This window comes from Oreochromis aureus, linkage group 15 (genome assembly GCF_013358895.1).
Source record: "Oreochromis aureus strain Israel breed Guangdong linkage group 15, ZZ_aureus, whole genome shotgun sequence".
Lineage (NCBI taxonomy): Eukaryota > Metazoa > Chordata > Actinopteri > Cichliformes > Cichlidae > Oreochromis > Oreochromis aureus.
In genome coordinates this window covers 37607627-37618814 of record NC_052956.1, presented here as the reverse complement: position 1 = coordinate 37618814, position 11188 = coordinate 37607627, and the positions used below count along the sequence as shown (strand labels likewise).

The 11188-nt window shown below is 39.2% G+C and overlaps 1 long non-coding RNA gene across 1 annotated transcript; it reads right to left on the bottom strand.

Annotated features, from left to right (window-relative positions):
* Window positions 1–3901: 3901 nt before the first annotated feature.
* On the bottom strand, window positions 3902–7448 carry LOC120433279. Its single transcript, XR_005608455.1, has 3 exons — window positions 7392–7448; window positions 4096–4255; window positions 3902–4015 (listed from the first exon to the last, which is right to left on the bottom strand). It is a non-coding gene; the product is annotated as an uncharacterized LOC120433279 (long non-coding RNA).
* Window positions 7449–11188: the final 3740 nt, after the last annotated feature.

Here is an 11188-nt window from a genome sequence, read left to right as displayed (position 1 = left end):
TTCTCTGGGTTAGGTGCATGTTATGAGTTAATGATTTGTTTGTTTGTTTGTTTTTTAAAAAAGGTGAATCTTCTTTTATGCTTTTTAAATTATAAAACTACAAGTTTTTCCTACCAAATTAGGCTTTGTAGTTGTTGTCAGATCCTGCAGTTTAAGGTTTTTGTTTTGGCTCCAGAAGAAACATTTCTTCACATTTTTGTCCCTTCCTCTTTGCTCATTTTCATTTCTTTACGTTTCTTCTTAATTGTAACTTTATGAACAAACTGACATTTATAAAAAAGTAACTTTTCAGAAGGACAGAACAGGACCATGTTTCACATGTTTGCTTGGATATTAGATCAGAGACATTAATCTTTGGTTTCATCAGCTTCCTTCATTACATAATAAGTGCATGAAAAGTGCATAAATATTCACCAGAAGTCAGAATATGAAACAAAACTTAAGCACATGTTAAGTAGAATTTAAAGGAGTGTGTGACAGAGAGGTTGAGCTTTGTCTTCTTCAGCTGTGGGATGTGGATGATTCAGATTCATGTGGCTAATTTAAATTTTTCAGCTGTGTTGTGACTTCTCTAGTTAATGAACAGTGTAACTGAACCATGCATCACACGGGTGCTTCCTGCTGCATTTCTGTCATGCAGAATTTTTTTTTCATTCAGCTGGAATGAGAATGAGAATGAGAATAAATGAGAATAATTGCAAGAAAATAATCTTGCATTTGCACTACTGTAACTTACATTTAAATCATCATCAATGCTCAGTAAATGTATTAAAATACAGAAAAAAAGCTGAAGAATTTCTTGAAGCTCCACAGGAAGGAACTGTGCTGAACTTCTGTCTGAGTGACAGTTGAGGCAATGATGCAAAGAATCTTACAGTATTATGAAAGCTGCAGCCATACACACCCTACAAGAGCAAAACACCTTTCTGTTGTTGTGTATTGTAGATCCTTCTTACACTTTCCGATATTTGTTGGAGATATCGAGGTTCCAATTTATCATTGTTTGACAGAAGTTGCACAGTTTCAGTTAATGTAATGATTAAGTGAGCATCTTAATTTCCTTTTCATTCAGCGAGCAGGTGCAGAGCCGCAATAAGAGAGAAAAAACACATCTTACCAAAATGATATTGCATCACACAGTTTTTAGCAGCAGTACACTTTGTGTGTCTCTTTGAGATACAAAAGAGTTTGAAGAAGTAATAAATCAAGGAGAGGAAAAACTTTACAGGGCTGCCTTTGCAAGACAAAAGAGGCTCTTGCAGTAACTGTTCATGCTGTTTTTTTCCCTCTAATTCACCAGTGATTTACCTTCCTGCTTCTGTTTAGAGGGGAGTAAGTGAAACATGGATTCGAGTACAGTAAGATCCACCTTTGCCCCTTTTAAAGAGATATACTGTAAATGATTTCCAGTCCTTATGCAGTTTATAGTTATTTATTTAGTCAGGGGCATGAACACTATATATATTCAGGACATCTAGCTCAAGGTTATAAAAGGCAGGCATCTGCTGCTTAGGATGGAGGGCATTTTAGTGTTGCTGCTAAGTGGAGTTTTAACCTGCTCTGTGTTTTCTATGGCTTCTCTGAAGCAAACTTTAAGCTCATTTGTTTTTAGTATGTCTCATCAACCTAGTGTGTTTACTTATACACCAGATTCAGTTCAGTTTCACTTTCACTGATGCAGCTCAAACACACAAAAGCTTGAAAGTATTTGTCCTGAATGACCAACAATAATCGGTTTCTTCCTTTTTTGGTCCAAGTTCAATAATTAAAAAGAAAAAGTCCTTCCACAGCCAATCAGCACCTGCTGTAAAGTCTGTGGATTATCATTAGCAGAATAGAAGACTCACACCTCCAACGTCTTTAAATCTGAATGTTGTAAAACCATTATTGAATGTGTGTGTGAGTGTGTATGTGTTTGTGGCTGCTCTGGTGCTTTCCTGGGTAATCATAAGTCTTCGGATCCATTAGCAAGATGTTACAGTGAAATAGATGAGAATGCATTTTCAGTCTGCAATAACTCTGAGGATGATGGACCCAAATGGCACAGAGCCATGGCAACTGCCACAGTCTCCTTGGAGCCCTCCTGTTCCTCAAAACCATCTGGATCTGCCATAATTATCTCTGTAGAAAGTACTAATTTGTCAGAGTGGGATGGAGATAATAGTGAAATATTGGTTAGTTGCAGTCTAGTACAATTCAAGCGATGATGCCTCTGATTCCTGTGAAACGTCAAGAGTACGCTTCTTTGAAGCTTCGAGCGTAGTTTGTGACTCTTAACCTTTTTTCGGTGTTATTCCTCTACGCATGTATCCACCATTTCCATCTGCTAATGTAATTGGTTTCTTAATTGTATCATATTCTGTTTCGTGTCTGGGACTACTATAGCTGAACTTAATAGTTATTATGAGCCATAACTTGAAAGGTGATAAATCATGCAGCTATTTTAGGGGCTTTTGCTTCTAAAGCTTAAAAATTTGCTTAGGGTTGGAAAAAGTTTGTGCTCTACTGAGAGCATTTTTTTAATGCTCTACTTTTTCATGTCTGATAGACTATAAAAGGAAATCTCCTTTGCTTCACTGTACAGCAGGGACTCCTTTAATCCCTCCAGGAATGTCTCACCCCGGAGCAGGTGAGACACTGAGGGAGAAATGAGGGAGAAAAGCCTCTGTTGCTGTCCACCCATGTTATGAGGTCAATGGCTCTTTGTGAAATTCAGGCAGCAGAAGTGGCCTGCAGCTTATTATCACTTCATGTGTGTGCCGGTTGTCACGGAGTGAAGTGAAAGAGCCAAGAAGCCGTCAGCAAGGGTCAACAGTGACACAAACCAGACCCATATGTCATCTCTGTGGTTCAATTTAGTGGCAGCTTTATAAGCCAAAAGGGAATACCAGCTGACACAGCATGTGCTGCAGACATGTCCTGCTTTATAAAAGCAAAAAAGATTTTTTCCATCCCATCATTTTAATGACAAAACTAAATGAAAGCTGCCTTTTGAGCTCTTGGACTAGGTTGTGATTACAGTGAGCTACATAAGGTAGGGTAGTTTTTAAGAAGATAAAATTATGGGGGACATAATGTGCTGAGTGGATGTGTTAATCAACTGTGAAGTCCTTGTGGTAGCTCCTCCCATAGCCACTAACATCAGTGCAAACAATTTTGTAATTTTGTTTCATAGACTGTGTGTGTGTGTGTGTGTGTGTGTGTGTGTGTGTGTGTGTGTGTGTGTGTGTGTGTACTGAAGCTTTCATTATTTCATTAATTTCAACATCTTAGGTGTCTTAAGTGAACATCTTAGCTAAATTTCTGTCCTGTCCTTATTATGATCAGTGAAGATTATCTGTATCTAATGACATGTAGTAATGTCTATTATATAGTAGAATTCGAAAGTTTAACATATACATACAAACATATTCATAGTACATTCACAGACAGCCAGTCTACACATTACACTGACCGTTATTTGCTTAAACATTTCCAGCTGCCGTTGCTGTTACCGAGTAATTGAACCAGGGTCAGTACCTTGGACAGCTCCATGGTAGAAAGCAATAATTACATTAAGAGAGTTAACACGATTACACAGCACAAGCACATATATACATACAAAACAGCATTGTATATAGTTTGTATTTTCTACACAGCTCGAGAATATGAGACCTTCATACATGAAATATCTCCAGTTGTAATAACTATCCTCTGAAAGCTTTTACAGTTTTTCAGAAACCTGCTCTTGCTTCTAGAGCCTTTTCATTTTTTTGTTTCACTGTGTTATTTCTTATTTTCTACCGTTCACATTATACACTGCTTCATAAATGCAGTTAACGTATATGTCGTCAGATTTATAACTGAAAAAATGCCAACATTTACTCATGATATAAAATATCTAATAAATGGATGAATATTTGGGGGGTTCTAACAAACCACTAATAAGACACACAGAAGCTTGTAAATGTGAACATAACTAACTTTAGAAAGTATTTAACCACAGATGTTACCGTTGTCAGCATCTGGCCGTCTCCTAAAACAGAAAATGTAAGTCAAAAGTATGTTTGGACAGCTCAGTATGACTCTGAGTGAACTCTTGCTCAGGTAGCTCACCTGAAGAGGGCAGAATTTGCCAGCGTGGGTCTCAAACTCTGCAGGGTGTGGTGGTTCTATATTAGCCATGAGTGTGAACGGCTACCTGTGTCTCTTTGTTAGCTCTGCGTCACACTGTCCACCCATCCATGGTGTTCTCCAGCCCCACTGTGACCCTGAACTGGATCAGATGAAAGAAGAAAATGGGATGGATGCTCATCTTACTGAAGCAGTGCTAAACTGCTTTCCTGCCACTGAGCTGTCATGGAAGAATGTTGGCAATTGTTCAAACAATGGGTTACTACTGTGCACAGTACGTGTCCTCTCCTGACAACCCTGTGAAGCCTGAAATGAAAAAAAGAAGAAAAAAACGTAAATGCAATGTTCTCTGAACCGGCAGCTGAGAACGACGGCTCTCAGGAAGAAAAACATGGAGAAACACGCAGCGCAGATTGAAATGTTGCATGGTGGCCACGATGTTCATGACAAACAACCGGTTATTTAAAAACATTAGGGCTTCCTTCCTGGAATACACTGTTCACTATTCAAATAGCCCCAATCGTGCATAACAAAATTTGTCATTTCAAGTCTTTCCTGAATTATTAATGATTTTGTAAATTAGGTGCCATCGTTAAAGTGATACATTAAAATGTGTGGTGTATAATGAGGACTGACGCATTCTGTTGGGTCAGGCAGGGCACAGAAGTTGGGCTGAATGATTTAGCAGTTTTTTCATATGAGTCACAGTCTTTGGTTTTTCACTCCTCTGTTGTGAGTAACAGCCAGTGATATTAATTGGCACAGTATATATAATAATGTGCAGCCCATATGTTATAACCTGAGGCTTCTCACTATTAAGCTGTTAAATTACTTATTCCAAGCATCCTCTTGAAGCAGCCACCAGCTGCTTCGTCACAGTGTAGCTTTGCTTTGCTAAGTCTCATTCTTGGCATGCTGGCATGCTCGAATGTTTTTTAACATGGTGTTCTTAAATGATCACCTTAGGGAAATGCATTTTCTGCATTCAAACCATCCCCTTGGAGCACGGGAGGGACCTGCCCCAGCCAGAGGCCCATCCCTTGATAAAAGGCACAGTGACAGGAGAATTAATCTGGCAGTGTCTGCTTTGGATGATGGGAGAAACTAGATTTCCCAGACATGCAAACTCCAGACAGAAAGGCCCTGCTTTTGCTGTGAGGTGACAGTGCTAACCACTTAGCAACCATGCTTCAAAAGCTCTGCTGAAAACGGGCCAGAACATTTGCAGATGAATCCTTTTTAGCTCTTTAGTCCATAAAAATAACATTTCATGACCTCCCCTCCACCTGTAATGATGAGCTTTGACACCTCAGTACGTATCAATAAAGACCTTCTTTGACGACCATGATAATAGTTTCCAGGTTTTCCATGAGTAGCATCATAGGTAACTTCTGGTGCAGAGGTTCATTTTGTACCATAAGCAGGCCTGAAGTATGACAGAAACCATTCAGTTTAGAAAAGAGCTTAAAAAGCTAGTCATAGTAGGCGTTCCAGGGGTAACGTCTACTCTCGTGAGCAGCAGCTTCGAGAGAAGGAAGATATTCTACATGTTGATATTTTCAACATTTTCTAATAACAGGAAGTCAGTGTGCATGATTGTATCCTTACACATGTATGAATGTCTCACGGCTGCAGCAACAGCTGTGTGGAGTTTATGAGAGAAGGACCGAAAATGCAGACATGGCTGTGATGCGAGTGAGCTTTATTAATAAGGTAAGGATACAAACAGAAACAGAGAAGGCATGGACAGAAACTAAGGAAAACCTACACTGGGAAAACTAAGAAACAAGGAACCAAAACTAACAAACCTAAAGAGCGAGGGGACTTAGAGCAGAGGGTAACATGGGGAACGACAAGCAGGGAGAAACACACCAAGGAAACTCCGACGGACCACTGACGAGCACAAGAGGACACACACTATAAACACACAGGGAAACGAGGAAACTGCACACAGAAGGGAGACCTGGCTGAACCCAATTAACATGACGAGACAGGGAAGACGCAAACTGAATACACTGACACCAGACACGGACCTTCAAAGTAAAACAGGAAATACTGACAGAACAGAGGAACACACGGGCAGGGATGACTAGATACTAAACCAAGGAAGCACAGAAACCAAAACCAAAGAACTAGAAAGTCTTAACCAGAATACATAATAATAATAAACACAAAACGCAGGGTCATATGACCCAGGACCATGACATGAATAGGGTGACTGTGAGCAATCTGATTGGCTAACCTAATAGCGTCCATTTTGTCGTAAATGTTTGTTGCGTAACCTCGTGTTTTTGAGATATGTGTTGTTAGTTTTTTAAGCATTCATTTGATCGAGTGTGATGTCAGTAGACTTGTAGTCAAGACCGCCTAATCCGAGACCAAGACAAGACCAAGACCAAGACCAAGTTGAGACGAGACCAAGACCGAGACCGAGTCGAGACGAGACCAAGACCAAAACCAAGACCGAGACAAAAAAAGTCTTTAAACTGCAGCCAGATGCTGCTTCGTTTACAGGTGTCAGGCATATTTATGTGTTTTTGCTTTCGCACAGCCCTCCTCACCGCTGTCTACTGTCTCACTCACTTACTGAGAGGACAGACGCACGCTCCACTTGACTGTCGCGTCTCTCACCCTCTCTGTTTTTCACATAATGATATTATCCTATATCCTCGCATGTGATTGGCAACAATATGGAGGATTGGAGCATAACTGAGCCACTGTGTGAGAGCTGAGCAGCGAAAAGGAAATTAAGTGAGGGTAGAAATGACTGAAAGATTATTAGGCTCTGTTTTGAGTTTTGTTCAAAAAGAATGACTTCATATAGGAAAAAAATAAATATCACATATGCAGGACACCTTAAACTAGTTTTTAATTAAGCAGCAAGGCAGAACAAAGTCGGGCCTGTATCAAGACACAGGGACTAAACCCCAATTCAACCAGACCCAGAACTGATCCGAATTAAAACAGGACTACAACAGTTCAAAATCAGGACTACTTAGGACTTAACCAAGACAGAACCAGAATCAGAACTAGATGATAGTAGCACTGAAAATCATCATAGACCTGCACTACACTTATTTTTTTAATTCTACCAAAGTACGCTATTTAGATTCTGAAAAGTTTATATAATTATTTAGCCTTGTTGTGCAAACAAGCCTGCATAACTTAATAAATATAGAATTTGAAAAGTAACAAATGGTATCTAAAAGAAACAGGTACTAGATACATGTTCTGATGAGTTTTGGCAAACAACCATTTGACTAACATGTGTGTCTCACCTGCTCTTGTTCCATCTCTGTTCTGTCCTCATTCTCCATCTCCCTCTCTGCTCCTCTCTCTCCCTCTCTGTTCCTCTCTCTCCTCTTTGTGCTGACAATCAAGCCAAACACCAACATCATCAAATATACAGTTGAAACCAGATATTTACATACTCTTCAGATAAAAACACAAACACTTTTTAAATGTAACATCAAATCAGACTAAATGTTTATTTTTTAGATTGATAAATATAAAAACATATTTGTTAACTTTAAGAGTAAAGAGAAAAACTATATGTATTTCTTAATTGCAAATGGCACCAAATTGTATTCAAAATTGAGCCACACTTATGGAGCTCCACAATTCTGTTCCTGGTGTTTTGGTTGACATCTCTTGATTTTCACATGTCACAGAAACAGGCTCTGTGTTTTGCCTTATATGCATCCACAGCTGTGCCACCAATTTACTCACATGGACTCTACTAACCTATCAGAAGCTTCTTAAGCTCAGAATGGAATCGTCTGGAGTTTTTCTTATTAATTAACAATAAACTTAGTGTATATGTACTCCTAAATTTGATGAAAGGGATAAAATAGACAGCTCTGTCTCTCTTTATTCTGTCATTAAACTAATTCAAAGATATTTCAACATTTATTTATCTAAAACAAAGTTTACTCTAAATTAATGTTTAACAGTAAAAATAGTTTTTATGTTTTCTACCTAAAGTGTAAATATCTTGTTTCATCTGTGAATATACTGCTGTGTATTGAAATTCCTCTTGTTTTGCATAGATATACTGAACAACATACAAAGCATAATATATAAAATAACATCTACCTGAGTTTTTTCTTTGAAAGAAGCTTCTTATGTCCATTGTTGTGTTCATCAGTACACAATTGAAACCGATTTAGAGAGTTTGTTTAGCCGTGGAGGGTAACAACTGAAAATATGAAATGTAGGCTAAGACTCTCTAAAAAATCAGCATTGTTGTTCGGCTTTTTATTTATCCATTTGTTGATTCACTCGAAGAGCAAGTAACGCAACCAACTGATCAGTTTGATATCAATCTTTTGTGATACACCGTCATATTTACATTATTAGTTCAGTACGAATGATTTGCTTTGGTACCTGGTCAAACTTAAGCTCTCCTCTGTCTGCAGCAAACTCGCAGGCAGCAGCTTCTCCCCCTCGCTCACATGCGTGCAGTGTTGCCAACTCCTCAGTAAGGAAAATCGCTATTGGCTGTCCTAAAAGTCGCTAGAAGTCGCTAAATGACGTCATCACCTAATTTGCATAATTGGTCATGCTAATATAATTGTAACCTATGTTGTTGGAGAGAGAAATAACATCGTGGAAGAGACATAAAGTGAGTAAAAAACGTCCTAAATGCATTTAGAGTTTATTTAGAACTACAAATTAAATTTTTTTTTAGCAATTATTGGTTTTTTTAATGTCACAATTCCAACCCTGCTCCTTTACCCGGGCTTGGACCGGCAAAAGTGATCCGAAATAGGCACTGTGGTGGAGTTACTTTGTGTGTGTGTGTTTATAAGTAGTTTTAAACCTTGTGATCCACAAAACAGCATAAGAGTAAAAGAGTAAAAGAAGAACTGACTGTGTTACAGCACCCGCTGCTTGTTGAGAGTAAAAGCGATACGCGCTTTCACGTCTTTTTTTAGCGACTTTTTTAAGAAAAAAAGTCGCTAGGGGGTCTGAAAACTCGCTAAATATAGCGACAAAGTCGCTAAGTTGGCAACACTGCATGCGTGCTGTGCTCAGTCGCCTAGTACCTGAGCTCGGATCATACCAAAATTAGGGGGAATTTACGACGGTGCCCCATGCTTCTGAAAAAATGACCCGGGCTTAAGCCCAGTAAGCCACCCCCCCGCTCCGCTAATGGTTGACTCCAAATCTCCGGAACACTATGTCGATTTGAGAACGGAAGATCGAAACAGCGAGACCAAGACCGAGACAAGACAAAAGTCCGTCGAGACCAAGACAAGACCAAGACCACGTAAAAGTGGTCGAGACCAAGACCGGTCTCGAGACATCCAACTCTAGATGTCAGATACATTATATTATATATACTACAATATTTTTTACCCACTCTAATTAGATACGATATTGCCAAGCAAACATTAGCTTTATTGGCCTGTCCCATAAACAGCGCAGTGTGTAATGTGTGTAATTTAACTGGTGAAAGTGTCAGTGGGTACAGGCTAATAACTGAACCTGCTCCCTGAATGTTTAGTACTTGCTCTTATTACAGTGACAGGCTCTGATTAGAGTGCCAGTGCCAATGTCTGAATATTCACATGTTCACTTTAAAGCTAGCACACTGTGTTAAAACAAAACAGTATAACAGAGGGATGGGAATCATAGCAATCCATTAAAATTTACCCTGTCCAACCTCAACACCACCTGTTATCCCTGGCTTCTGTCATATAGACAAATTTCCATTTAAGAGTTAATCTGTGTGACACAATTGTGTTACTGGATTAGATTGCAAACAGCATTAACCTCAACCTGGATGTCAGACTTGAGAAAATGAGATTCACTCTCATGACTCATCTGATAAATGCGAGAACACCTGGAAAACTTTTGTGTTATACATTGAAAACAAGCTTTAATAACTATTTTCCCCTACTCGTGCATGCACACATACACTCACTATTTCTAATATTCAAATTGATTAAATAACACCTATTGATTTTGATCTTTTTCCATGTTTTAGAAACTACAATATTTTCGTTTTTCTGTTCTAGCATCAAGAAAAGACCATATAATCCTTATTTTTCCATGAGACCCAGTGTGCTGGCCTTTAGTTTCTCAGAAAAGCAGCATTTAATATTTAAACAGCAACACACCAGCGAGAGCTGCTCAGAACAAGAAGCCTAACTCGGGGAAATTCAGACGCTGTTGTTTTGCAGTAATGAAGTGTTACTCATTCACTTTTATAGCAAACATGACTGACATCATGAGTGGTCCTGTAGCTAGAAGAGGCTAATATCATTTAGCATACAAGTGGAAACAGAACATTCAAATCTGCATTTCGTACTCAGACACTGGAAAATGTGAGGTCTCTGTGCAGGTGGTTCAATAAAGTGATCAAATAGTTTTACAGAGCGTGAACTTCTGGTTGGACGTGGACATGCATAAATGTCACTAATGCACTCATGTCACAATGTGATTGGCTGATGTCTAATTGCTCCACATGAAGGAAAGTCATGGCCCATTGTCAGCAGGATCCTGACTCAAGCTCAGTTCTTGCTAGCTAATGGGTTTGGTTAAACTGCTAAAGTACTTGTTGTGCTCTTGTTTCTATGGAATTTAGAGGATGACTTCATTGAACGCCATGGGTGTTTCTGATAGATCAGCTGTGGCTTTGGATTATATGTTTTGAGCCTCACTATGGTATGAATTTGCCACTGTGAGAAGGGCTTCCTAATGTCCGAATTAAAACCACAGGCCCTTTTTCTCTTTCAGCTGTTATGAAGGGGAAAAAAATCAGAATATGTAATCAGTAAAATTTAACCGTGAATCCTCTCATTCACTGCAGGAAAAACAAGCACTATCGCTGTATCATCCAAAGCGTTTCAGGACGTGGCATGAATAGAAGGGGGTGCATGCACTTTCCTGGACTTAAGCCCTGCGTAGCAACTCTGTTTGCCCTGGCAACAATTGTTATGAGGACACAGTTCAGCCTTTGAGACACTCAGCATGTTACATCTTACCCAGGCACATGGACATGTGAGCTTTTCAGGTGGAATTGGAATTTAATGGAGCAGCTACAGCGATAAATCAGTAAAGGTCAGAT